We start from the raw sequence: 24,910 nt of genomic DNA, 5'->3' as shown, positions 1-24,910 counted from the left end.
CAAGCCCCACTTGCTGGCACCAGCCGCACTTATGCACAACCGGCCAAATTTGGCTGTCAGCGACCACAAACTCCGCGAAGAATGTCGTGCCGAAAGCACGCACATCACCGATGATACGTCCGAGTTGGTTGACCAAGGCGCCGTTGAAAATTTAAAGCTGGGTTTCAGAGGCCCGACCAATAATCGTCGGCGAGGAGCCCCGCGATGCCGCCGTACCTGCCAAGATCCTCGCGGGGCACGTTCGAGAGGAGCTCAGCAGCGCTGCTCCGCAGCTTGGCGACGAGCATCACTACTTTCGTCCTGGCGTCCCATGCCTGCGCCTCCGCGTTGGTCTCTAGCTGCTGGGACAATATTACCAGGAAGCACTGAACTCTAGCGTCCAGCTGCTAGGAAGGGCCTAGCCCAACCGAGTGCCTAGGGCTAGCGGTGCCGGCCGCAGCACCTTCGGGTAAACGCCGGTCATTCACCCTATCGGGAACTTGGCTCTGGGAGCGGTGCGCGGCATTATCCCGCCGCTGCCACTAACATGTTAGCGGGTGGGATCAATATCAGGAGGCAGACGCAGTGACAGAGACAGTCACTCTCACACCACTGACTCCATCGTTCTCTTCTCCACGCTCTCTTCCATGCGCTTTCCCCGTGCTTCCACTTCGCGCCGTAACAATATTCACATGTCCAGATATTTTCTGGTCATTTTTCTCAAATAGAGGTATTCAACATCTGCACATCAATGAGCACGCAGTTATGTTAAGGCGCTGTTCAAATAATGGTATATGGAAAAATATTCCCGCTGTTCGCGTATCATACGCGTTTGGAGTAATACTGAAAGAACCATAGCGAACCGGAGCTTCTTGAAGAAATTTGTCCTCCTCTCCTCCAGGCTGTATACCTTGGTTAACAGAGGCTTTCAAACCAGGTCTCAATAAACACTGTCCTTTGCATGTTGCTTTCACTATACCGTCACATGGTGGTGGCAAGGTCGATGACATAAATGAAGTCTGGGAGCGCACTAAAAGAACTCTTTATTGGGCTGACTTGCACCCCCGAAAGAACTAAGCGATTCAGCGGCGACGAAAATAGCAAAGGTGTTCGGCGGCGAGGAAACATCTCGATAAAGCTGCAAACAGTGACTAGCACAACCTAGAACATTGCAGAAGCACACACATAAGGTAGGAATCTTCGAGACTCATCTCGGGGCATCATGCGAGACATAAAATCTGGTACCGCTGCAGGAACAAAAAATACAGAATTGACCTGGCGCATTCCGCCCCTCTTTAAAAAGGCGTCGCCTCGATGCTTACGAAATAGACATATATAGATAAACAAAATACGAGAAATTAAAATAACTAGGGCTTTTAGAGCACGTAATAAGGCTTTAGGCGCATAGCATGGACGTTATGTGGGTGCGTCCTGCGCCGCTGCGATGTGGTCTTGCCGTCGGGGATTAATTCAAATTAAGCAGTCTGATGAGCCGAAGGACTTTCTATGGGCCGAAGAATCGCCGCAAGAGCTTTCCACGGCGGCGTATCAGCGTCCAAACCAACAATTGGTCTCCCGTCCTGTATTCTGCGTCGCGTCGTCGCAAGTTGTACCATCGGGCGTCGGGGTGTTGCTGGTCTTTAACGCGCAATCGGGCGAGTCGTCAGACTTCCTCTGCACGCTGCAGGCAGGCGGCGACGTCGGGTTTGTCTTCTGTCACATCCGACAGCATCGCGGTGACCATCGTCGTGGGTTCACTGCCGTACACAAGCTTCAACGGCGTCGCTCTGGTTGTCTCCTAGATGGCCGTGTTATCGCGAAGACTACGTGCGGCAGGATGACGACCCAGGTCTTTTGTTCGGCGTCGACGTACATAACAAGCATGTCCGCAATAGTTTTATTCAGGCGGTCTGCAAGCCCGTTTGTCTGCGGGTGGTAGGCAGTCGTCCTCCGGTGGCTTGTCTGGCTGAACATCAGGGTGGCTTGGGTGAGCCCCACCATAAATTCTGTTCTCCTGTACGTGATGAGCACTTCTGGGACGCCATGTCCAAGGAAAATTTGGCCGACAAAATACTTGGAAAGTCCACTGCTGAACCGTTAGGCAGGGATTCTGCTTCCGCATAGCGGGTCAAGTAATCGGTGGTCACGATGATCCACTTGTTTCCCGTCGATGAAGTTGGGAAAAGTCCGAGGAGCTCCATCCCTATTTGTTGAAAGGGCTTCGTTGGGGTGATATCGAGTTCAATAGACCAACAGGTTTAGTCGGAGGTGTCTTGCATCGCTGGAACTCACGGCACGTTCTGACGTAATGAGCGATATCAGCAGCTAACCGTGGCCAATAATACTTCTCCCGAATGCGGTGCAACGTGCGTGCAAGGGCGAGATGTCCGGCCCTTGGCTCATCGTGACACGCCTGTAGAATCTCCTCTCCAAGGTTGATAGGCACATCAAGGAGGTGGGCGGTGTTGGATGCAACGTTTTTCACAAAGATGTCATTTTGTAACGCGAAGAACGCCAGCTGTCGCTTGAACACAGCGGCAGGGGAAGCGGTCTTTCCTTCTAAGTAATCGGCTAGCGCTTTCAGCTGAGGATCTGATCGCTGTTCTGCGAAACCGCTGGCGCTTACAGGTTGCCAAAAGGAATCTTCGTCGCCTTCTTTCAGCGGCGTACCAACGGGGGCTCGTGACAAGCAGTGTACATCGGAGTGCTTGCGGCCTAACTTGTAGACGACTGTGATTTCGAATACTTGAAGATTTAGCCTCCAACGGGCATGGCGGCCGAAAGGGTCTTTCAAATTTGCCTGCCAGCAGAGCGCGTAGTGACGCTTACCGTAAGTCCGGATGGAACTTTGAAATTGCCCAGATGATCGCGAGGCACTCTTTCTCGGTAGTCGAGGAATCCGCTTCGGCTTTCGTCCGTGAACGGTTGGCATACGCTATAACTTTTTATTGTCCCTAAGCTCTCTGAACGAGGGCTGCGCCTATGCCAAAGCTGCTTGCGTTTGTATGTATTCTGTTTCTGCGTTTTCGTTGTTCCCGAAGACAGGAGGGATCTGTAGGCGGCGCTTAATTTCCTTCAGCGCTTGCACCAATTTCGCGTCCGATTTGAAAGGCACATCATCCTTTGTAAGTTGCGTCAACCATTCGGCGATGCGCGAAAAGGTCCAGGTAAATCGGTTGTATTAAGCGTGCAGCCCAAGGAATATGCGCACGGCTTTCATGTCTGAAGGCTGCGGAAACTGTGCGATCGCAGCAGTTTTTTGTGGGTCTGGGCGAACGCCATCCTAGCTTACGATATAGGGAATAGCAGCTCCTCGTAAGCGAAGTGGCATTTTATAATTTCAGTGTCAGCCCTGATGACTTGACGGCATCCAGCATTGTCCGCCGCCTTTTCAGGTGTCTTCAAAGTTTGACGAGAACACAACGACATCATCCAAGAATACCAAACACGCCTGCCACTTTAAGCCAGCCAGGACAGTGTCCATTAGCCTCTGAAACGTGGCTTCAATGGAGCACAGGCGAAATGGCGTTACCTTGAATTCGAAGGGGCTGTAAGGCGTTATGAACGCATCTTTTTGCGGTCTATTTCGCAGACTTAATTTGCCAGTGCTAGGTCTTCAAGTGCATGGACGTGAAATACCTAGCGTTGCAGAGACGGTCTAGAGTATCGTCGATGCGTGGGATCGGTAGACATCCTTCTTTGTGACGTTGCTCCAACGGCTGCAATCAACGCAGGAGCGAAGTGCGCCGTTTTGCTTCTTCACCAGAACTACTGGTGCCGCCAGGGCCTTGTTAGTGGCTGATTGACGTTTCCGCGAAGCATTTACTCAACTTCTTCGCTGATGGCTTGGCATTCGCGTGGCAGTACACGGTAGGGGCTCTGACGAAGAGGCTGGGCGTGTTGGTCTGTGATAGTGAGGTGTTTTGTCAACAGAGTCTGTCACACCTTTGATGCTGAAGAAAAGCACTCGCTATAACTTTCAAGAAGACGGCAAATCCGGTTTTGCAATTTTCTCGGTAGTGCTGTGCTTATGTCAAGCGTGGGCTCCTTAGATAGGTTCAGCGTATCAGCTTCGGGTTGGCCGGGAAAGGCGCAGACGCCTTGGCCGTCTTCTATCTCGTCAAGGAAAGCGATGGCCATGACCTTGATAAGATGCCGGTACTCTTTGGGGAAGTTCGTCCCCAAAATCTGAATCTGTCATCCTTGTATATGGGTTGCACCTCTTGCTATGCCGAGCCCTCTTTTCAAATGCAACTTTGTGCTTCCTTCGACGACGCCTTAGCAGACGCCTCTATGTCTCCCTTGCCCACGCAGGCGACGACGCTTGATTGGGGTGGCACAGTTAAATCTTCATCGAGGGTGTTAAGAGCGAAATGATGTGTTGACGTCATTGTACAAGGTATGGCGTTGTACGTCGAGAACTTGAAGAGGTTTGAGCGAAGGTCGATTATTGGCCGATGCTCGTTCAGAAAATCCAGAATCGATCAGAAATTCCACAATCACGGCGTGGGAACACTGCTGCAGGACCGCAAAGCTATTAGGATATGTCCGCTCATTCAGCGTTATTCTTGCTGTGCATCATCCTGACCGCAGGTTTCCCCCAGTGGTGTGGATCAACGGGCTATCCCAAGCGGTCGTTAGTTTCCTGAGCTGAGAGGGAAACGCTTTACTGATGAATAAATAGTCAACTCCGGTGTCTACTAGGACAGTAACTCTGCGACCGTCGACAGCAACCTCAAGGTCGTTTGTTCGCGTTCTCGTATTGCACGTTGATTTCGGTCTTCGATCTCTGCTTCGTCTTGTGCTGAGGTCCTGGCCGGTGCACACGGTTGTCACTTCGCTGGACGGTGGTATAAACTTGATGTCTGGTCATGTTCTCGTCGGCATTGCCGTCGTGGGGAGAGGCGATTTAATGGCTGCGTCTTTGTTACTCATCGTCGGCGATGTAGTTTCTTCGTGTTTTCACGTCCAGCAACCTCACCTCCAAATTTTGCTCTATTTAGTTTCCCCTGCGCAGGGCTAGGGGACCTTCCTCGTAACTAGATGTGTCCCGGCGACGCAAAGCTGGACCAAAACGGCGATGGGGAGCGTAACAGATGGCATGGTGACGTGTGCTCTCTCCTCCTCTGGAAGTCGTCGATTTCCGGCGGTTTCTCGCCAGGATGGGGTCCTGGGGCATCAATAGCGAAGCAACGCAGGCCGATGCTTCCGTACGGGCAATGCCCAAGGATATGGACAACCTCATTGCAATGAAAGCATAGTGGGCGGTTGTTAGAAGTCCTGTAGGCGCCGCATTTCCTGAGGCTTTGGCGTTGGTCGTATGCATTGCGGGCAGGGGCCAAAATGCGGCGTTCGAAAACAGGATGGACGCTACTGGGGCTTGGCATCGCACGTGTGGAGGAGAGCTACATAGCGCGCTGGCGTAGTTCACGGCTCGTGGTTGCTCAGTAGCTGCCATCTTAGTTGGCGTACCAAGAGCCTGCTGTACATCTTCTCGGACGATGTCCTTGAGAGCTGCAACTTGGGGCTTTGTGGTGGTGGTAGCAGCTGGCGAAGCTCTTCCCGGATGACTTCGCGTATAAGTTCCAGAAGGCTGTCGCCGCTCGCGGATGCACTGCTGCATGGCTTGCGCAGGCCAGTTGTAGCGATCGATCATAGCGGCGCATTCGGCCATGCATCGTCGTCTCTATGGTGGACGCTTCCCGTCATTGGATGGTTTCTCACAAGTCCTGATAAAAGCAACACTTTTACGCCTCGCATAAAAAATCTCACCTTCTCCCCTTCTGTCACGTTAGGGTAGGTACGGCGAGAGGCGGTTCATGTCCTTAATGTAAGCCAGGACTAGCTCATTTCGGAGTTGAAGTCTTGAATAAAGTAGGGCCTGGGCTCGTTCTTTGCGGATTACACTTAGGCCACCAAAAACTCAGTCTTGAAAGTCTCCCAATCCTTCAAAGACGTCTCAAAATTTTCGAACCGAACTTTGGCAGATCCTTCAAGAGAAAAGTAGACTTGTTTTAGTTTCGCAGCGTCCTTCCAGCCTTGAACCCTGCCATGCGGTTGAAGAGATCCATTCAGTCTTCTGCATCTTCAGTGGCACTCCTTGGAAGATGGGGGCTCCCGGGCCTCTACGTAGATCATGGGTGGTTTCGGCTCGTTCGGAATGGTATTCCACGTTGAAGGAACACAGCACCTCCACCAGATGTCACATTTTGGCGACAAGGTCGGTGACACAAATGAACAGTCGGGGAGTGCACTGAAGAAACACTTTATTGGGCTGACTAGCCCCCGCAAAGAACTAAACGATTCGGCGGCGGCGATAAGAGAAAACGTGCTCGACAGCCGTCGAACAAAGAATGCCGTCACACCGTCCGTGTTGTCTTCTCGGCGCCTGATAAGCTTTCCAAGCTTTGCCGCAGAGTCAATGCCCCGGCTGTGCGAAAGCCAGCCTGCCCTGTTAGGCACCAGGCACCTTTCGTTCCCTGCCAAGCTGGTGTCGTCTATAAGATTGCCCTGAGCTGTGGCAAGGCCTACGTGGGGCAAACCGGGCGTTGCCTAAACGAACGACTAATGGAACACTCAAACAGTGTTTACAATACTACGAAGAGAAACCTTGGTGTTCACTGCCTAAAGTGTCCTCCTCAGCCCTGTGAGCCATCCCTTCATAATTGCACTGTCATTGCGAGAAATGCACATCAGTATACACGCGAAATCATAGAAGCCGCTCACATTCTAAACTTAGGTCAAAATTGTGTTAGCACACCCTCAATAGCCCTGACTAAACGCGAGTTAGAATATCTGAATCAGACTCACAGTAGTTTTAATGTTTAGATTCCGGGTACACTCCTCAGCCTCTAGCGGCCTGGCCTTGGTTGTTTTAGGTATTCTGTTTTTAATGCCCTTTTTGTCTTGTAATGCTCTTAATTGTCCTTTTGACTCTTTTATCGCTCTTGATGCCCCTTTTGTGTTTTTTATCGCTCTTAATGCCCCTATTGGTTTTTTATCGCTCTTAATGCCCCTTTTGGCCTTTTTTCGATTTTAGTTTATGTATCTTCGGATCGTGCCTTCTTTACTGTTTTTACCTACATGCCTCCCCGTTTTTCGCTTCTTTATTTTTTATAGCCCTGCCGTTCTGCCTTGCTTTGACCTATATTGTTATCGTGCGTCTTTTAACTTTGCGTTCGGTGTTTTACGCCACGTGCAAACTCAGCAGTTATCAATTATTTCACGCCCACTTTTCGTACATATATATATTGGGTCACTCTCTAATAAAAACCAGTTGAAGTCAGCGCTGTGTTGTCGTTCTCTCCCTGTGTCTTTGTTTTGAAGTGCGCTAGTTTGATTTCCAAGATTTCGTTTCTTTCAGAATCAAGACTGCGAAATTCACATGGCGTCTGTTGGCACTATTCTTTGTTCTTTTCAGTTCTGTTCACTACACTTAGTATCACTACAAACAGAGAACTCATGTCTGAGTCCTAACCCACAGATTTCCCTCCTTTAATTAAAATTAAGTATATGTTCTCCCTTGCATAGCTCATTCTTAGCTGATTATTACATGACAGATTTTGTTATTCTAAATACTTCTCTACCAGGGCTGATTTTAGAGATCCAACTGCTATTTACATTATACTGCTTTTCTTCTATTCATAGCATCGAAATTCCTTACAAAATTCGACCCTTTATTCTTAATTTTCTCTCAGTGTCCAGTCCAGCGTTATTTACATGGCCGCTATAGCTGTACAACCTCATTGCTAACTGCAGCAGTGTAATCAATTACCCAGAAGAAACACACTGATAAGGATTATGCTATAGTCCTTGTCTGTGTGTTTTTATGTGTCGTTATTTCTTGCTGCTGCCAGTAACATTGTTTAGCCAACTAGCTGTACCATCTACCTTGTTATAGCTGCAGACTCCTAGGACTGTCAATAACCCACACCTTGTCATGCAAGTTCCTTTCATCTCGTTCTGTTAAGCCTCACTCTATTAATGAGAAAGCATTACTTCGCTATGTTCACAGATTGTCCGCAGACCACGTCTGCAAAATCGTGTCCGAAGCAGTTGTGACTTATGAGCAACTGAAAAGTGCTAGAGGTTACCGAGTGGTGTCAATCAATATAGGGTGACATAAAGTTGTGCCCAAACAATAATTGGGCCGATACGTTAATTAGGTAATTATTAGAAGCAAAAAATGTAAAAGTTGCCCGGAGCAGTTGTGAGTAATTGAGAAGCGGCAGAGGTTAATTAGTGATGTAAATCGATAGAGGGTAATGTAATGTTGGGCCAAAAAAAATATAGGCAAATAATTTAATTAGATAATTAATTAGAGGCAAACTTAAAAAAGGGAATTGCGCTAAAAAAGACACGGAGTATGACCGACTAGCCCAACAAAGTGTTCTCCTAAATTAGAGGCAAAATATATAAACGTATTGCGTAGCGGTTGCATTTGAGAAGCGGTAGAGGTTAATGAGTGGTGTCAATCTATAGAAGATAACGTAATGTTGTGTCCGAGAAAATATCAGGTGATTGGTTGATTGGAAAATTAATTAGAGGCAAAAGATGTAAACGTATAGGCGAAATTGACATCATTAGCCAATGGCTTGGAGCCACATTTGAATGTATCAAATACTAAAATAGTTAATTAAGTCAGTCAATTAGCGTGACGTAAAAATGTTGCAAATTTTAAATAGTTAATTAAATAAGTCAATTAGGATGACGTCAATGATGTGACGTCACGCAACCGGATCTCGAGCCAAAAAAAGGCATAGTAAGGAATTGGCGCGCAATTTGAAAGCACCAATGTGTAAAATAGTTAATTAAGTCAGTCAGTTAGGGTGACCTCAAGGATGTGACGTCACGAAATTGGAAGTGAAAACGAAAAAGGGCATATGAAGGGTATGACGAGCAATTTTAAAGTACCAAAGGCCAAAATGGATAAAAAAGAAGTGAATAATTGTGACGTAGAGGATGTGACGTCACGCAGCCAGAAGAAGAGCCAAAAAAGAGCACACGAACGGATTGGCGCGCAATTAAAAGTACCAAAGACTAAAAATGGTAATCAAGAAGTGAATTAAGCAACTGGAAGCAACCAGAAGCAACCAACAGCAGCATCCGCCCTTTCGTGTTATTCTGATACAGATCTTTTGCCATGTTGAGTTTTTAGCATTCTCTTTGACGTCTGGTTCTCAAGGCCCTAATTATTTGGAAACCTCGACTCCTCCCTCGGGTTTTTTTCATTCTTCTTCAACTCAGTCATTTTAATGGACGTTTATCTGAAAAGAACAATCTCACAATAGATTGCTTCCTTATTTCGGTCACAATCCAAAGAGTTGACCTTCTGTAATCTCCCAACTGATTTTGCCTCAATGCCCTTTCCCTCATTGCATGTCATGTCGTATTACATATTTTTGTAAGTTCCAGATGAAAGCAGTACGTTTCACGAAAGCAGAATTCAAGAATATAAAATGCGGCTCCATAAGGGTCTTACGGTTTACTTTATTTTTGGACTGCACATTACTTTTCCCTAGTGTGTAATCTGCGGTCACGCATAGAGGGATACTTGACTGGAATACTATACATAATGGGCGTTTCTATATTCAACACATCAAGTACTGCCCTCAGAAGCTGTAAATAATACGTACTACTTGCTTTTATCAGACACCATGCGCACTAAAGCTGTCAATGATAGGAACTATTTTTAAAAAACTAGTTCCGGCTACAGATTTGTCATTTTTATAATACGAAGCCTTTCCTGGTTCATGAGCGACGTGGATAGAGCCGGTTATCAGGGCTCGTCCGGACGGAATGGCATTTGAGAAAAAAAAAGTATATCACCACCAAGATTCGAATCAACATCCCTCCGCTCCCAGCCATACGCTAATCGGTACTCAAAGCCGTCCGCATGAGAACGATTTTGCAGTTCTTTTTCTCCAACGTAAGGACATAGGCTGGCATTAGGGTAAGGATAACAGTGCCCATTAAAACGAAAAACGATTAAAATGAAGAAATTTTGAAACACCTATTCCGCAGTATAAGTTATGGAGAGCAACTAAACATTTTCGCAATTTGTGCTTGTAAAATTTAGTAAAATGTCTCCCATCAGACGTTACGTACAAAACACCACAGCTACGCAGCCTCGTGCGGCTCTAGCTATGCAGCCGTACCCTGAAGCATGAATTTACTTTTGATTGACTGCGCTAAGCTGGAGCCAGGAACGGCAAAGGTGCAAAGAAGCGATTATGTAGCCACATAATCCAATACAAAAAAGAATTTCTCTCGCATTACTTCTTCAAAGCACAATTAATGGCACCCTTGCCATTTTTACACTCTTTTTCCACGTCAGAGAGACGCTAGAAAGCGAATGATTGCATAGAATGTTTTCATTTAAACTTCTCGTACAAGCTACATCGGACATTATAAACCTTGGGCAATCTCCAATGAACCAGACCTCTGATATTCAGAGCGAACGAGTATATTCTTCTTTATTATGCCATAGTTCCTCCCTTTGAGGGCAACACAGAACGCTACCCAACAAAGAATGGTAGGTATAGCGTTCAAAGATAGGACGTGTGCAGTGTGTGTGCGAGTTATAGCTCTAATTGATGACATTATAGTGCATATGAAGAAAGAAGAGGCATGGGCTGGAGAGGTAGTGTGAAAAGAGGACAGCCGATGATCGCTCAGGACGACGAAATAGATTCCAAGGGAAGAAAAGCGCAGCAGAGGGCGGTAGAAACAAGGCGGGTAGATCAGGTTAAGAAATTTGCGGTGCCTAAGCCGGGTTAAGCCTCAATTGGAAAATACGCCCTGCTAGATTATACGCCCTGCAGGGTGTATAGTCTGGCTGATAATGCTGATGAGTTTCTTCCAAGCAACGTTTCCGTGCACTTGATTAGCTTAAGGTTTGTCGTCTAGTCTCGACAACCTCGGCCATTTTCGAGTAAGAAAGTAGCTTTTACCTTACCATTATTTTTTCACTCAGCCCGAGATAAAGAAGGGTTTAAACAAAGAAATTTTTTTTTACTTTTCAGGCTACCTGCTTCAGATTTTATACATGTACTTCCGAAATAAAGAAGACATTTTTAGAGAGGCTGAGATGGCGGTCACGGATGTCATAACCTCGCCAGCTGTTTCTGACTTCTGGAAGAAAGGCTGAGAAGGCATGAATGAGGAGGTTATACTGGGCGGTGACGAGGGCCTAGCAAATGTACGCAGAGAGGCTGAGATAAACAGCCTTGTGGTCATAGCCTAGAGAAAAGGTGTGCCTTGATTCCGAACCGATCCAACTTTAGGTTACAGAAGGAAGTATTTTAGAGCCGTATACTCCAGCGACCACAATAGATTTCGGTAGCAACCTTTTGTCACCTCTGTCAAATAGAAAAATGGAGCGGCAAACGCCCGCGCCCCCCCCCCCCCCACCCCCCCCCCCCGAAATAAAAAGAAATTGCAGGCCGGAGGTCAGACTTAGGCCAATCGCATGGCACTTGTCATATAAACGCGTATTCTCTACGGCATTGAGTATTTAACCTTAAAATTGTACCGCACAGCAAAACAGGCATTCGCGAACTTTCTCGCTCATGAGCGAAGTCACATTAAACTAAAGGATTTCTGAAGAGCTCTAATGAATATATTTCTTAGCCTACGAAATATACCAAGTGGGCAAAACTGCATCCATCTGAGCGTAAAAAAAAGACACATTTAAAGGTCCATCTCTACAGAAATTGCGGCACGGGAGCTGCAAATGTGAGTGACAAAATAAGAGCACAATTCAGCCTCGCCTTTAAACCCGCTTGGGTGCACGGAGATATAAGAAAGCCAGTTTTCACACTCTGCTAGTGAATATTGGAGGCATATAGGGTGTTGCACAATTAGAGGCGCGATGTAGAATGCTTCTCCCAGCTAAACCGCGGAATCCTTGCAGTTCAAATTTAGCACAGAAATCACATTTTGTCGCTAGTATTTTTTAATACTAAATTTGTTTGGGGTACTTGCCTGATTCGATCAAAAGAAATCAGATGTTCCCATCGCCTGCGGCGGCGGCGACGCCAGACGAACCGCTGCCCCAGCGATGGGACTGGTGGCGCCACCTCATGCTGCTTACAACAACTCAAACCTTCTGCCAGAAACGTTCGCCCCCTCTTTTCCTGCTACAGAGTTGTTGTAAGCAGCATGAGGTGGCGCCACCAGTCCTATCGCTGGGGCAGCGGTTCGTCTGGCGTCGCCGCCGCCGCAGGCGATGGGAACATCTGACTTCTTTTGATCGAATCAGGCAAGTACCCCAAACAAATTTAGTATTAAAAAATACTAGCGACTAAATGTGATTTCTGTGCGAAATTTGAACTGCAAGAATTCCGCGGTTTAGCTGGGAGAAGCATTCTAGATCGCGCCTCTAATTCTGCAACGCGCTGTAGATAGAGGTCCGCAAATAATGCCCTGTTGAGTCCCTAGCCACTCACTATTGATTACATAAAAATGAAGAATCCGAAGAGGCGGCAAAGTCTGCATCGGAACATTTGGGACCTATGGTTGGTTAGTTGGTTTGTGCGGTTTAACGTCCCAAAGCGACTCAGGCTATGAGAGACGCCGTAGTGGAGGACTCCGGAAATTACGACCACCTGGGGTTCTTTAACGTGCACTGACATCGCACAGCACACGGGCGCCTTGCTTTTCGCCTCCATCGAAAAGCTGCCACCGAGGCCGGGATTTGATCCCGCGCCTTTGGGAACAGTAGTCGAGCGCCGTAACCACTGTTCCACCCCGGCGATATATCCGGCTTTCTTTACCAACACTGCCGACTTTCCATGAAGCACGGAGTAGTGCAGATGTAGCAGATTGAATGGGAAAAAGAAAGCGACTACAACCTTGATGCTATCAAGTCGCATATAGCAGACTGGAAGACACAAGTGGAAAGCCGCTTCGTCGAAGTGGCGTTCACAATTTTGAGGATAGTCCGCACACACGAACGCACACGTATATAATCAAGTATACCCCTCGATCTGTTATGAATGCGGGCAGCATGACTCTGCATGCTGTGCATGCGCTCATAGAGTGCATCCACTGTTAGAAGATATTAAGGACTTTTTCTCCCAGAAGCGTACAAGCTCTTCCTTGCAGCTTCGTTCTTTAGGAGAGAACTTAACTTTTGAAAGAAAATTCATTTTCTACAATGCGGCTCCTTAAGGGATCTGATGATAGCCCGTGATTTTATGCTATCTGCACTATTCGGTATCATAAGGTTTACACAATACAGGCACATTATAGACAGGCCTAGGTAATAGCCAACTGGAATACGTGTACGTTAGGTTAAATGGTTCCTTGGCATAGACAAGAGAGCGCCGCAACCATGCATGGCGAGAATTAGTCCGCCCTCTCGCTTATAGTAACCCTACAGCTTTCTGCAAATTTCTGGACAATCACGTAGTTGTTTGTCTGTCCCATTCATATTTCCGCATATACTTTCACCGATTTTCCTTGGAATTCTTCCTTTTTACATGCGCATCATTAAATGAAATTTCGACATTTTTATGTGCTCTTAGGCCTTAGATATCTTTGCACTAATAAACATTACTGATCATCGTAATTATCAAAAGGATATGGCACTCCAGAATTAATGATTCCCTTGTACCGATTCCGGTCGCTTTTCTTCGCGCACGTACGTGCAGCTTGATATTAGCTTATTCAGTAATACTTTCATCTCTGCCTCTATTATCCCGCTTATCTCATAAGCATAGGGATGAGAGAGGCAAAAGTATCTAAATACCATCGAACATATATAAAGTCGCCATTTTGACTAGCAGCTTGAGTGTGTCTGCTCGGTTTAGAGGCAGCATTTTAACTATGGACCCAATAATCTTTAAGAGCTGCATGGCATTCTCACCATACCATCGCATTAGAGACGACCCTGTTGGTAGCGCCTGAAAAGCATAGTGGTGTCCTTGCGGCAGCCAATTCGACGACCACTCACTGCACGGCCATGTGAGTTGCCTGTTGCTACCTCCAGAGCAAAGTCCGCGATTTTTCGCTTACAACAGATTACGTGATGATCAGCGAATATAAAGCTGTCCCATTAAAATTCCAAATAATGTCATTGCTAGGTGTCTATTGGGTGGCTGATTACATTTACGAGCAAAACTTAGTCCGCGGTTTCTCCAACATCATGGGATCAGTTGACATGGCAAACACGGCACTAGTTTTCAACATGGGTAGCTGTTGGGAGACGAGAATTTGAACTTAGAATCAAAAGCACCGACACCCACGGAGCCCACATCATACATGCTCCATTTAGGCCATGCTGACACGTTTGTACGACTTCAATAAAGCGAGGCTTTATTTCTAAGTTGGTTGGTGTTTCACATAATGAGGCCACTTACAACTCGATAGTAATGTGTTTGTGTTAAATAATAAAGGCACGTTGGGAGATTAAGAGACTGAGCGAGGAGCAGAGTGCATGCGCATGAATGAGGATCGCCAACAGAACACGGAGATGGAAGCCGTCATCTGTATTGTCACATGCTTAAATATGAAAGTCTTATTATCTCTCACGTTTTCAGACGACTGGAGTGAATTGCAAGGGAACCAAACCTGCTGCACTCCAGGACTATCTTCGACGAAATGGGATCGTTAGCATGCGAACGTGCTGTCGTTTTGATGATGGCGTTTGAGGTGTACATATTTCAAATACTTTCTCCGTACATGCATCCGAGTCATTTATCTTAGTTTTCACCTAGCGTATGTCTGGTTTTGTGAAGCTGTAAAACCCTGGGAACAAAGTTATTTGCTCTGTAACTGACATATATGTTCCTTCGTTTTGTCTTGTCTTATTTGCCTAAGAGCGTACTTTATCCGGTATTAGCGCTCCTGGAATGCTCGCTTGAAGCTGCGCAGGGCATTGTGAAGCTCTAACAGTCCCTTGTTCCGCGAAAATGAGAAGGCGAGCTTTATAACAGGCAAATTTTATGCTGTCTCACCCCAAGTGTCTTAAGCAGTTTGTCTTAATTCCATCTCTCATGAGCAAAAGACACAGTCGAACGTTTCTGCGATTCATCTCTATTACTATGGGTTCTAAGAGCAGCCGCATCAAGTATCAAATTCCTGTTTACTACATTCACAGCACATAGACAAGCAGGAAAACAGGTCTAGTACTCCTTAAGTGCTCCAGCATATACCCTGTACTTCTGGGTAAAATTAAGCTTCACCAACGTTTGATCACTTTGGCGCATCCTCTAATAGAGGGAAATAAAATTTTGCTAATACTGGTGTCCACATTCATGTGTTTGCCATCGGTTGTGAGCATAGTTCTACTTATATATCACTTATTCTAAATACTCTGCTCTTGCTGGAAACAAGAATGACCATGTCAAGGGTGCTTATTTATGAGTCCAAGAGACTCGTATCCGAGTAGGAAGTTGTTCGGATCAATAATCGAAAAACAAACAATTGCAGCAGACTTTGAGAGAAATGAGAGGGCTAGTGAAATTTCTGTAATGATGCCGGCGAGTGCCTAAGACAGCGTCAACTTTTGAGTTATAACAGTGCTTCGATGGCGTTTTGTGCTGCTCCAATTACAGATTTTCTAAGTTCCACAGCTTCCAAAAAAACAGAATTCGATCATTTGTTGTTTGCAATGGGGCATCGTGTCCCGATCGACCATACAGAGCAAACTGCTACCCAGCATGCGTTGCGCAAGTACGTGATTTTCTTTATTTCGCACTGTCATTAAAGCGCATAATATTGTCACGTCTCGGTACAACGCCAAGGAGGGCCTAGCGATAGATATTTTGAATGATCCACCAGAACGAGTCTTGCGTTCAAGCTTATTTCTTTTTCCAGGCTCGCGCTTGTCGTCTCAGATGTCATCTTTTGCGTCGTCTTCTATATGCGTAATTTGCCCCCCCCCCCCTCCTCAGGAAGCATCGCCTCGATGAGGTCAGTCCGAGTTGTACGGCTTCATACGCACAACGTGAACGACGTCTGCTTGTTGCTGGCGTCGCTTTGATGTCGACCCCTCGTCTGGCACCACCTCATAAGTGACGTCGGTTAAACGTCGCTGAACAACATAGGGCCCGAAGTATCGCCGCAATAGTTCTTCGGAGAGTCCACGGCAGCGAAAAGGCGTCCAGACCCACACTTTGTCGCCAGGTTCGTACATGACATGTCGGTGTCTATGATTGTAGCGTCGTGCATCACCCTCTTGCTGATTTTTGATCCGCACACGCGCTAGTTGTCGAGCTTCCTCTTCACGCTGAGCGAATTCCTCGGTGTCCTGATCGACATCATCGGTGTCGGCATTCGGGAGCAACAATGCATCCAGCATAGTTGTTACTGGTCGCCCGTGAAGGAGGCTGAATGGTGTCATACGAGTGGTGTCTTGGCGTGCCGTATTGTAGGCGAACGTGACGTAGGGAAGAATTTTGTCCCAATTCTTGTGGTTCACGTCGACGTACATGCAAAGCATGTCTGCGATGGTCTTATTGAAGCGTTCCGTCAAACCATTGTTTTGGAGGTGATAGGCTGTAGTTTTACGATGACTGGTGCCACTAAGGCGGAGAACGGTCTCCAAAAGTTCGGCCGTAAATGCAGTTCCTCGGTCTGTTATAATGAGTGCCGGAGCGCCATGCCTGAGGACATGTTCTCAACGAAGAACCGAGCTGCTTCTGCGGTGGTACACCTTGGCAGAGCCTTGGTCTCTGCGTAGCGGGTTAGATAATCGGTGACGACCATTATCCATTTATTCCCGGCTGTGGACGTCGGAAATGGTCCCAGGAGGTCCATGCTGATTGTGTTAAAAGGTGTCGTTGACACTTGAAGAGAGTGGAGTAGGCCAGCTGGTTTTCCAGGGGGTGATTTACAGCGCTGGCAGTCTATGCACGTACGCACATAGTGTTTCACTTTTGCCGGCACTTTTGGCCAGTAATATCCATGCTGTACTCTAGCCAAAGTGCGGGTGGAGCCTAGGTGACCGGCGGTTGGCTCGTCGTGACACGCTTGCAAAACTTCACTGCGGAGAGCTGATGGGACGACGAGTAAATGACTGTTTCCCCCAGGGCGAAAGTTCTTGTAAAGTACGTTGTTGCGAATAAAGAATGAAGGCATTACTCGGGCGAAAATCTTAGGCACAACCGTAGTTCGCCTTTCCAAGAAATCAATAAGAGGAAGCAATTGCTGGTCCTCTCGCTGCTGTTGGGAAAACGTTCCATCATCTATGACACCTAAAAACGCAGTGCCTTCATCGGTCATAGTGGAAGGTTCGACCGGCGCTCTGGAAAGGCCAACAGCATCCGTGTGCTTCCTTCCAGATTTGTAAATAATGGCCATGTCAAATTCTTGTAATCTAAAGCTCCAACGCGCGAGTCTCCCTGAAGGGTCCTTTAGGTTCGTCAGCCAACAGAGTGATGGTCGCTAACGACTTCAAAGGGGCGAGCGTACAAATAAGGGCGGAACTTCATAACCACCCATACCACTGCAAGGAATTCTTTTTCGGTTGTCGAGTAGTTCGCTTCTGCTTTAGATAGGGTCCTGCTGGCGTGAGCAAATACTTTTTCCACACCATCCTGGCGCTGCACCAGCACAGCACCTAAGCCCACGTTGCTGGCATCCGTATGAAGCAGTGTAGGGGCGTCGTTTTCAAAGTGTGCCAGGACAGGTGGTGTCTGTAAACGCCTCCGCAGCTCATTAAAAGCTTGTTGCTGTTCTTCACCTCAGCTAAAGACAGCGTTGTTACGCGTCAATGAAGTTAATGGCCAGGCAATTCGTGAGAAGCCAGCAATAAACCGACGGTAATAGGCGCAAAGACCCAGGAAGCGCCGCAATGTCTTTTTGTCCTTAGGTGTTGGGAATTTGGCGATTGCGGAGAGCTTTTCAGGATCAGGCCGGACACCTTCTTGGCTAACGACGTGGCCTAAGAACTGCGACTCCTCGTAACCGAAGTGGCACTTCTCGGGTTTAAGGGCGAGGCCCGCAGATCGTATGGCCTGAAACACAGCTAACCGACGGCGTAGATGCTCTCCAAATGTGGCCGAAAACACAATCACGTCGTCAAGATACACTAGGCATGTTTGCCACTTACGTCCCGAGGGCACAGTGTCCATCAGCCGCTGAAGTGTTGCTGGTGCCGAGCTTAAACCGAGCGGAAGCACCTTAAACTCACGCAATCCGTCGGGAGTGACGAATGCTGTTTTTTCCCGATCCCTCTCATCTACTTCTATCTGCCAATATCCCCTTTTCAAGTCCATTGATGAGAAGTAACGTGCATTTCGCAGGCGATCAAGGGAATCGTCGATGCGAGGAAGAGGGTACACGTCTTTTTTAGTCACTTTGTTGAGCTTGCGGCAGTCTATGCAAAATCGTAAGCTGCCGTCCTTCTTTTTAACAAGCACCACGGGGGAAGCCCAGGGGCTCTGTGACGGCTGGATAACGTCGTCTCTAAGCATTTCGGCCACCTGGCGCTGAATGGCTTCACGTTCTTTTGGAGCCCCACGGTAAAGATTCTGTCGAATCGGGCGAATCGAGTCATCCGTAATGATTCGATGCGCAATCGATGCGAGTCAAGTCATCGATGCGCAATCGATGCGATGCGAGTCAAGGGCGTTTGGCCGACCCGCGATTCGGAAGCAAAGCAGTGTCGAAATTGGTCTATGAGATCCAAAAGGCGGTCCCGTTCTGAAGAAGACAAATTTGGACTCACATTGACGATGGTTACGGGCGTCTTGCATATTGGCCCTTCCTGTTGCAGTGAGAAGCAGTGCTGCACATTTGGGAGGCAATCGAAAAAGGCCACAGTTGTGCCTTTCGGAATTTGCTGACGCTCGTCGCTAAAGTTCGTCAGCAGCACTTCGGTCGGTCAATCGGTAAAGTTGACTAGCCCCCGAGCTACAGAAACACCTCGGCTTAGTACCAGGGTGACTGCCCTTTCGGCGATTCCATCGCCGGTATGCGCCACGTAGCACTTCACTTGAACAAGAGAGCATGATCGCGGAGGTGATGTCACCGTCTCCTTAGAATCAATGGTACTTCGGCATAACCAAGGTCTCCGTGATTCTTGGTGAAGGCAACGACGCTGTCTCGAATGCTGATAGCAGCCTCATGAAGGCGCAGAAAGTCCATGCCCAAGATGAGGTCTTTGCAACAGTCAGGGCGAATAACGAAACTGCCAACAAGCACCGCATTTCCTATTCCTATCCGGGCAGTGCACTTCCCTGTCAATGCCAGTAACTGACCACCAGCACTTCCAATTACTAGCCCAGTCCATTCGGTTCTTACTTTACGCAGCGTAATAGCCAGTTTCTGGCTATTAATTGAAAAATTCGCTCCGGTATCCACTAGAGCATGTACTTCCAGCCCGTCAATAGAAACGGCGAGGTCAGCACTAACAACTTCATCCAGGTTGCTCGTCTCTTTCGGTATTTGCGGCGGAAGTGCGGCGTTGTCGGCGTTGTCAGCTTCGTCGTCCGGGCTGCTCATCTGGTGCGGCATTTTTGGCTGAAATGTAGGCGGCATTTCAGCCGGTAGTGCGGCAATGTCAATGTTAATGTTAACAGCGGCGTCCGAAGCACAGGTTGTCGGCGCTTGCGGCGGTGGTGAGGGGTTTGGCACTTTTCGACTGGTTGCAACTTTCCCTCGCGAGGCTGTGGCTGTTAGTTTCCCCGGTGAGGGCTCGGGGACCGCTGTCCGCTAACGTCAGAAATGCTACAACGCATCGGCGAAAGATAACCTTTGGTGATGGGGAGGAGCGGCGGCGGAAGCCCGGAGATTTGGTTTCCCTGCTGACCGGAGGGTCGTCCTCGATTTGGGCAGAGTCGACGTTGAAGTGTTGGCGAGCAGAAGCCGGCGGAAAGGCTTGCCCCTCTTTGCGGTAGCGGCAGTACCGATACACGTGGCCAGGTTGTCCGCAGTAGAAACAGGGTGGTCGGCTATCATAACTGCGCCACCTGTGAGTTCGGCGTGGTTGAAAGCGCCTGGAAGGCGCCCACTGGGGTCCATGGAAGAATCGCGTCTCCTGACGGCTCGATGAGCTCGGTGGCGCGTAGTCTGGAGGCGGGCGATGAAGGGCTGCGGCATAGCTCTCGTGTTGCGACTCGTAGTAAGGTGCAGGAACGTCGGCCGTGAAGCTGACCGGTTGTGGAGCGTGGTATGGCTCCGAAATAACTGCCGCGTTGTCGACGGGGTGAGACTGGTTACATGGCGCAGACGGTGCAGACGGTGATAAGGCATACCGAATTTCATTCCTGACGGCTTCCACGAGGGCCTGTGATGACTGAGTCTTCGTAGCCGTAATTCGCTGGAGCTTCTCAAGAACAATTTCTCTTATAAGGTCTCGAAGGGTGGTCCTATCGGTTTCATTCAGCGCCGCCGCAGTCGTCGAAGCACAGTTAACAGGTCGGTTGTACTGGCGGCACCGGTCTTGTAGGGCTCGCTCTATAGCCGTAGCGTCCTTAACGAACTCTCTCACAGTTTTAGGTGGGTTTCGTGCCAAGCGGCAAACACCTGTTCTTTGACACCATGCATGAGATGCCGTAACTTCCTTGGCTCACTCATATCAGGGTCGGCACGGCGAAAAAGGCGAGCCATGTCCTCCGCAAACATAGCCACGCTCTCATTCGGGTTCTGGATGCGCACTCAAGCAGGCGCAGCGCATTCTCTCGTCGGTCAGTTCTCACGAAAGTGTCTACCAGCTGGCAGCGGAAGTCATCCCATGTGGATAAGCTGGCCTCGTGGTTTTTCAAACCACGTTCTAGCATTTTCCTGAAGGGCAAAATAAACTTTACAAAGCTTCTGGTCTGCGCTCCACTGGTTGATCTTTGCCACTCGCTCAAACTGGTCGAGCCAGTCCTCCACATCTTCAAACGCTTCCCCGCGAAAGCACTCTGGCACCTTGGTGTTCTGTAGAGTTACCGGCGCAGGGTTGTTATGTGCCATGGCGTGGAAGGTCTGAGGAACTTGGGCGTTTGAGGAGTCGTTCGGCAGATGGCTGGACTCCGGCGTTAGGCCTAGAAGGCGGCGGCTAGCACGATGGACAGGCGTGTCGATGTTTGGGATCCGCTGTGCACTGCCGGAAGGAGTCTTATGCATACCCCAGCGCGCTCCACCAGTGTCACGTCTCGGTACAACGCCAAGGAGGGCCTAGCGATAGATTGTTTGAATGGTAGACCAGAACGAGTCTTGCGTTCAAGCTTCTTTCTTTTTCCAGGCTCGCGCTTGTCATCTCAGATGTCATCTTTTGCGCCGTCTTCTATATGCGTCAATATGCTTAAAAAATTCGCATCATTATTAACCTGTTTACATGTAGTGAAATAAAAAACGCACTCAAAATATAGCCAGATATGTGCGCGGTCATCCAAACGCTGACGTTAATAAACCAATTCCTCGACCTGTACTCCCTAGTAATCTCGCGCTCAATTCCCTACAACATATCTATTTGCGATACATGTTGCCGAACAAAGCCAGTCTCATATATTATCCTCGTATTATGACTCATCCCAAAGTTTTTTTTTTTTATTCTCTGCTATCGCTACTGTATTACTGCAATATGTTAACCCTAATTTGCGCAGCCACCATATCCTTGTCTTGCAAAACAGGTATTCACACATAGACCCCTACTATTTGGAATATAAGAAGCGGACGGGTAGTACTCACTGACTGTAATGGCTTTTCAGAACGTGTTGTCGAACACAACAACTGGACACGTGAAAAAGCAAAGTTATGAAAAAAAAAAAACATGGTCCGACAAGACCTAACTTTCCTAGTAAGAATAAGCATTGCCTTAGCCAGAACTTGCACATCATAGTTTTTAAAAACTGCATCTTCAAAAACGACCACAAATGGTTAAAATCTTCTACAGATAAGATCTTCCTGCCAGGATAAGCTCTTCTTGCCATGGCGGCCTGAAGTGAGAGTATTGAGGAGAGGGTGAATGGCTTTTCTCCTAACGGACATTAGGCGCCCATAACACTCCTTTTAAAAGACAAGAAATAATTTTCTAAAAATGTAACGTAATTTATTCTGAGAAGGAAATTTACTGGAGTCATCGCCTAAATAATCCAGAGGCTTAGCGCTAGAGGCTACTCAAGATCGTCTATTACAAAAAAAAACTCATGCTGGCTGCATTTGTGCACCTATATGTAGTCCATTACGTGCCACGCCATGCGGTGCGATTTTACAATGTTGTCCTTTTTTTTTTTCATTTCCAGAGCTGCGGTCTAAGACCCTGCGAGAAACCCTGTACATGTTCCCAAGCACCGACATATTGCACTCGTTACTGCGTTCTCTCCGAGGGCGTGGAGGCAGAGCGACGCTAACTACTGGAGATGTCCTCGTCTCGAATATGCATGTTGTCTATGGGACCCTTACACAGCCAAGAATATTTTGAAATCAGAAAGAGTGCAAAGGATACCAGCGGATAAGGATAACTCCCTAGATTTCTTATCCCTTCAGGCAAGGCGCACTGAAGCTAGGTTGAAATTTTTGTACCTAATATACACCGCTCTGAATAAAATTAACTCCCTTGATTATATTAATCCCGTTTCGAGCAAATATGCGTTTTAATCATGGAAAAATGCTAGAGAATTGCGAGCATACTCCAGTAAAGTTAAGCATTCATTTTTTGTCAAAACAATTGCAGAGTGGAATGATCTGCTGATGTGTGCAGTGAACAGCCCGATTGCAGAAATATTTATTGATAACTTGAGAGCCTCTCGCATGTGAAGCCTTTGTTTTATGCATCATCTGTTTTTTTCTTACATGGGGCTCGTATAACTTTAGCGTACCCTTTTTTAAGTGTATCTTTGCTCACCCCTGCATGGAGTCAAACGACTCCGCAGTATTACTAAATAAATAAATAACAAAATATCAACTTTCTTTCGCCATCATAGCGTCGTGCCTTATATGCTTCACCAGATCTGCGCTATTAATGATTGTTGATACGGCCAGCTTGTAGCATTGTTCAAAGGATCACTGATAATATAGAGGAGGAATGGCGATGAATGAAGCTGTTTTCCAAAATTGGTCATGTATAATATCGCATCCGCGCTTTACACTATATCGTGCTCAGTATTGAAGATCTCGTGCTTCCGTCGTGAAAAGTATAAATCATGTTGGCGTTTTGTACGAACACTTTGTCACTTTACGTAGCCGAATGTCATCCAACCAAGCGTTCAAGCTACATCATTGCAAAAAGGAAGAGTAAACTAAACCGTCATCTTGCGATTCGCGAGCTGCCATTTAACAGTGTGATGTTTTCCGGAAATCAGTGCGTGGGCGGTAGCACCAAACCTATATCCTGGGCAGGCCTTCGCAGTATTTAGAGCAATGAATAGTATAAGGTGAGCATTCATGCACCAGGAGCTTCTAGGCGTTATATTATTTGCTCGTTATCAACGCTTGTGCCGCCATCGACGGTGTCAGTTTCCAGAGTGCTGCATGAGTGGAAAGCGGACAACCTCCTTCTATAATAATACAGGAGAAGATGGAGGAAGCATAGAAATCCAAGGCGATGAGAGGCCTGTAGCTTCAGCGTCCACATTAGATGCGGTCGACAGATGGTTTGTAGAAAACGAGTAGTAAAGAAGGCGCTCTCCATTCCATGCACAGTGTCTGTTTTTTTTTTGTTTTTTTAGTATGTGTGTTTGGAGAGGCGGAGCCGTTTTCCCGGAAAACCTTTCTTAGTGCAGCTAATTTGACAAACTTGGTTCGTCCAGCTTTTACGTGGGGAGGTTCCCGTTCATACGATCCGTACCTCTCGGCACCGGATATTTATTGACATTTATTTATCTTTTTCTTTCGCGGTATATTCATCAGTAGAGGTAAATAAATCGGGCCGTAAAATCTAGAGTTGCAGTGGAAACATTAATGAACTTAAAAGCATCGCGTGAAAATTGGACATCTGCGATTAGTGCACATTTCAAATGCGAAAGGGGCCGCTTTGGTTGTTTAGAATGCATCAGAAGAAATTATTGAAACTATGTTGAATTTTGCTACGTTCAGGACTCGTAGCAATTTATGTACTTTGTTGTCTGTGGTTTGTTATTTTTATCTATTTCTCAGTTTTACAGAGACAAGTAATTCCATTTCATTCATAACCCAACGCAGTGCCGCTATTTCATTGGCCAAAAAGAAGAGACAACGCGTTCATGAGCCCCCTGTATTCGCGTTGTAAAAAGAAGCTAATCACGCTGTATTTTACTAGCTTCGGATGCGCGGACACGCGCTGCCCGTGCGGTGGTATGCTAACTGGTGTCCACGTTCCATACTAGCTTCCTGCGCTCCTCAGTGGTGTCCAACGGAATAAGAAAGCGGTAAAACATTTTCGATACAAGGCCATGTTAAAGGTGTTAATCTATTTCTCGTTTTCTTCGGCTGCTGTTCATTAATATCACCACCATCAATGTAGTGCTCGATTCTAAAATTTGTGATGTGTGAAAGAAAGAATATGAAGTTTTCAATTCTTCAAATGGCAACTGTACACTTTTCTGATTACCATAACTAATTGCTGATGTCAGCAGCCAAACATCCTGATAAATATCGTTACATCTCCATGAAAAGCAAGCGGAAGCCCCTCTAAAAATTTTCCCTGTCCTCACTCAGTGGCCCCCACCGACAACCGTTGATCCCTGATGGTGTCAAAAACGGTGGTGGTGGTAAAACTTTAATCTCCAGCAGATACAGGATAGGCATCAACCTAACCGCCAAGACGGCGGCCTGGAGTCATTGGACCCGGGCGACGTATTCGGCCAGTCAGATTGCGCTTACCTAAGTTCACGGTGTGAGACAAACAGTTGAGTAACCCAAAATTGCTTTACCTCTTAATTTATATTTTTGATTTCTGGACATGAGCTAGCGTAGTCTATACATGGTGAATTATATATAAAGGTCGATAGAAGCTTAGAAAGGTATTTAGCAAAATATTAAAAGATACTAGTCTACAAGATCAATTTACAAGATTGTA

General features: G+C 47.2%; 1 long non-coding RNA gene across 1 annotated transcript in view; it reads left to right on the top strand.

Annotated features, from left to right (window-relative positions):
- LOC146199928 (uncharacterized) overlaps positions 1–22,484 on the top strand; it is a 39,913-nt gene extending 17,429 nt beyond the window's left edge. Inside the window, exon 2 of the long non-coding RNA XR_014705145.1 lies at positions 22,158–22,484. This is a non-coding gene — a long non-coding RNA (uncharacterized LOC146199928). The remainder of the gene's footprint in view (positions 1–22,157) is intronic.
- Positions 22,485–24,910: the final 2,426 nt, after the last annotated feature.

The sequence above is a fragment of the Amblyomma maculatum genome, chromosome 2 (genome assembly GCF_055883805.1).
Source record: "Amblyomma maculatum isolate TAMU_Amacu chromosome 2, ASM5588380v1, whole genome shotgun sequence".
NCBI lineage: Eukaryota > Metazoa > Arthropoda > Arachnida > Ixodida > Ixodidae > Amblyomma > Amblyomma maculatum.
Note: the sequence above shows the minus strand (reverse complement) of the source record. Positions and strands in the feature narration are given on the sequence as shown.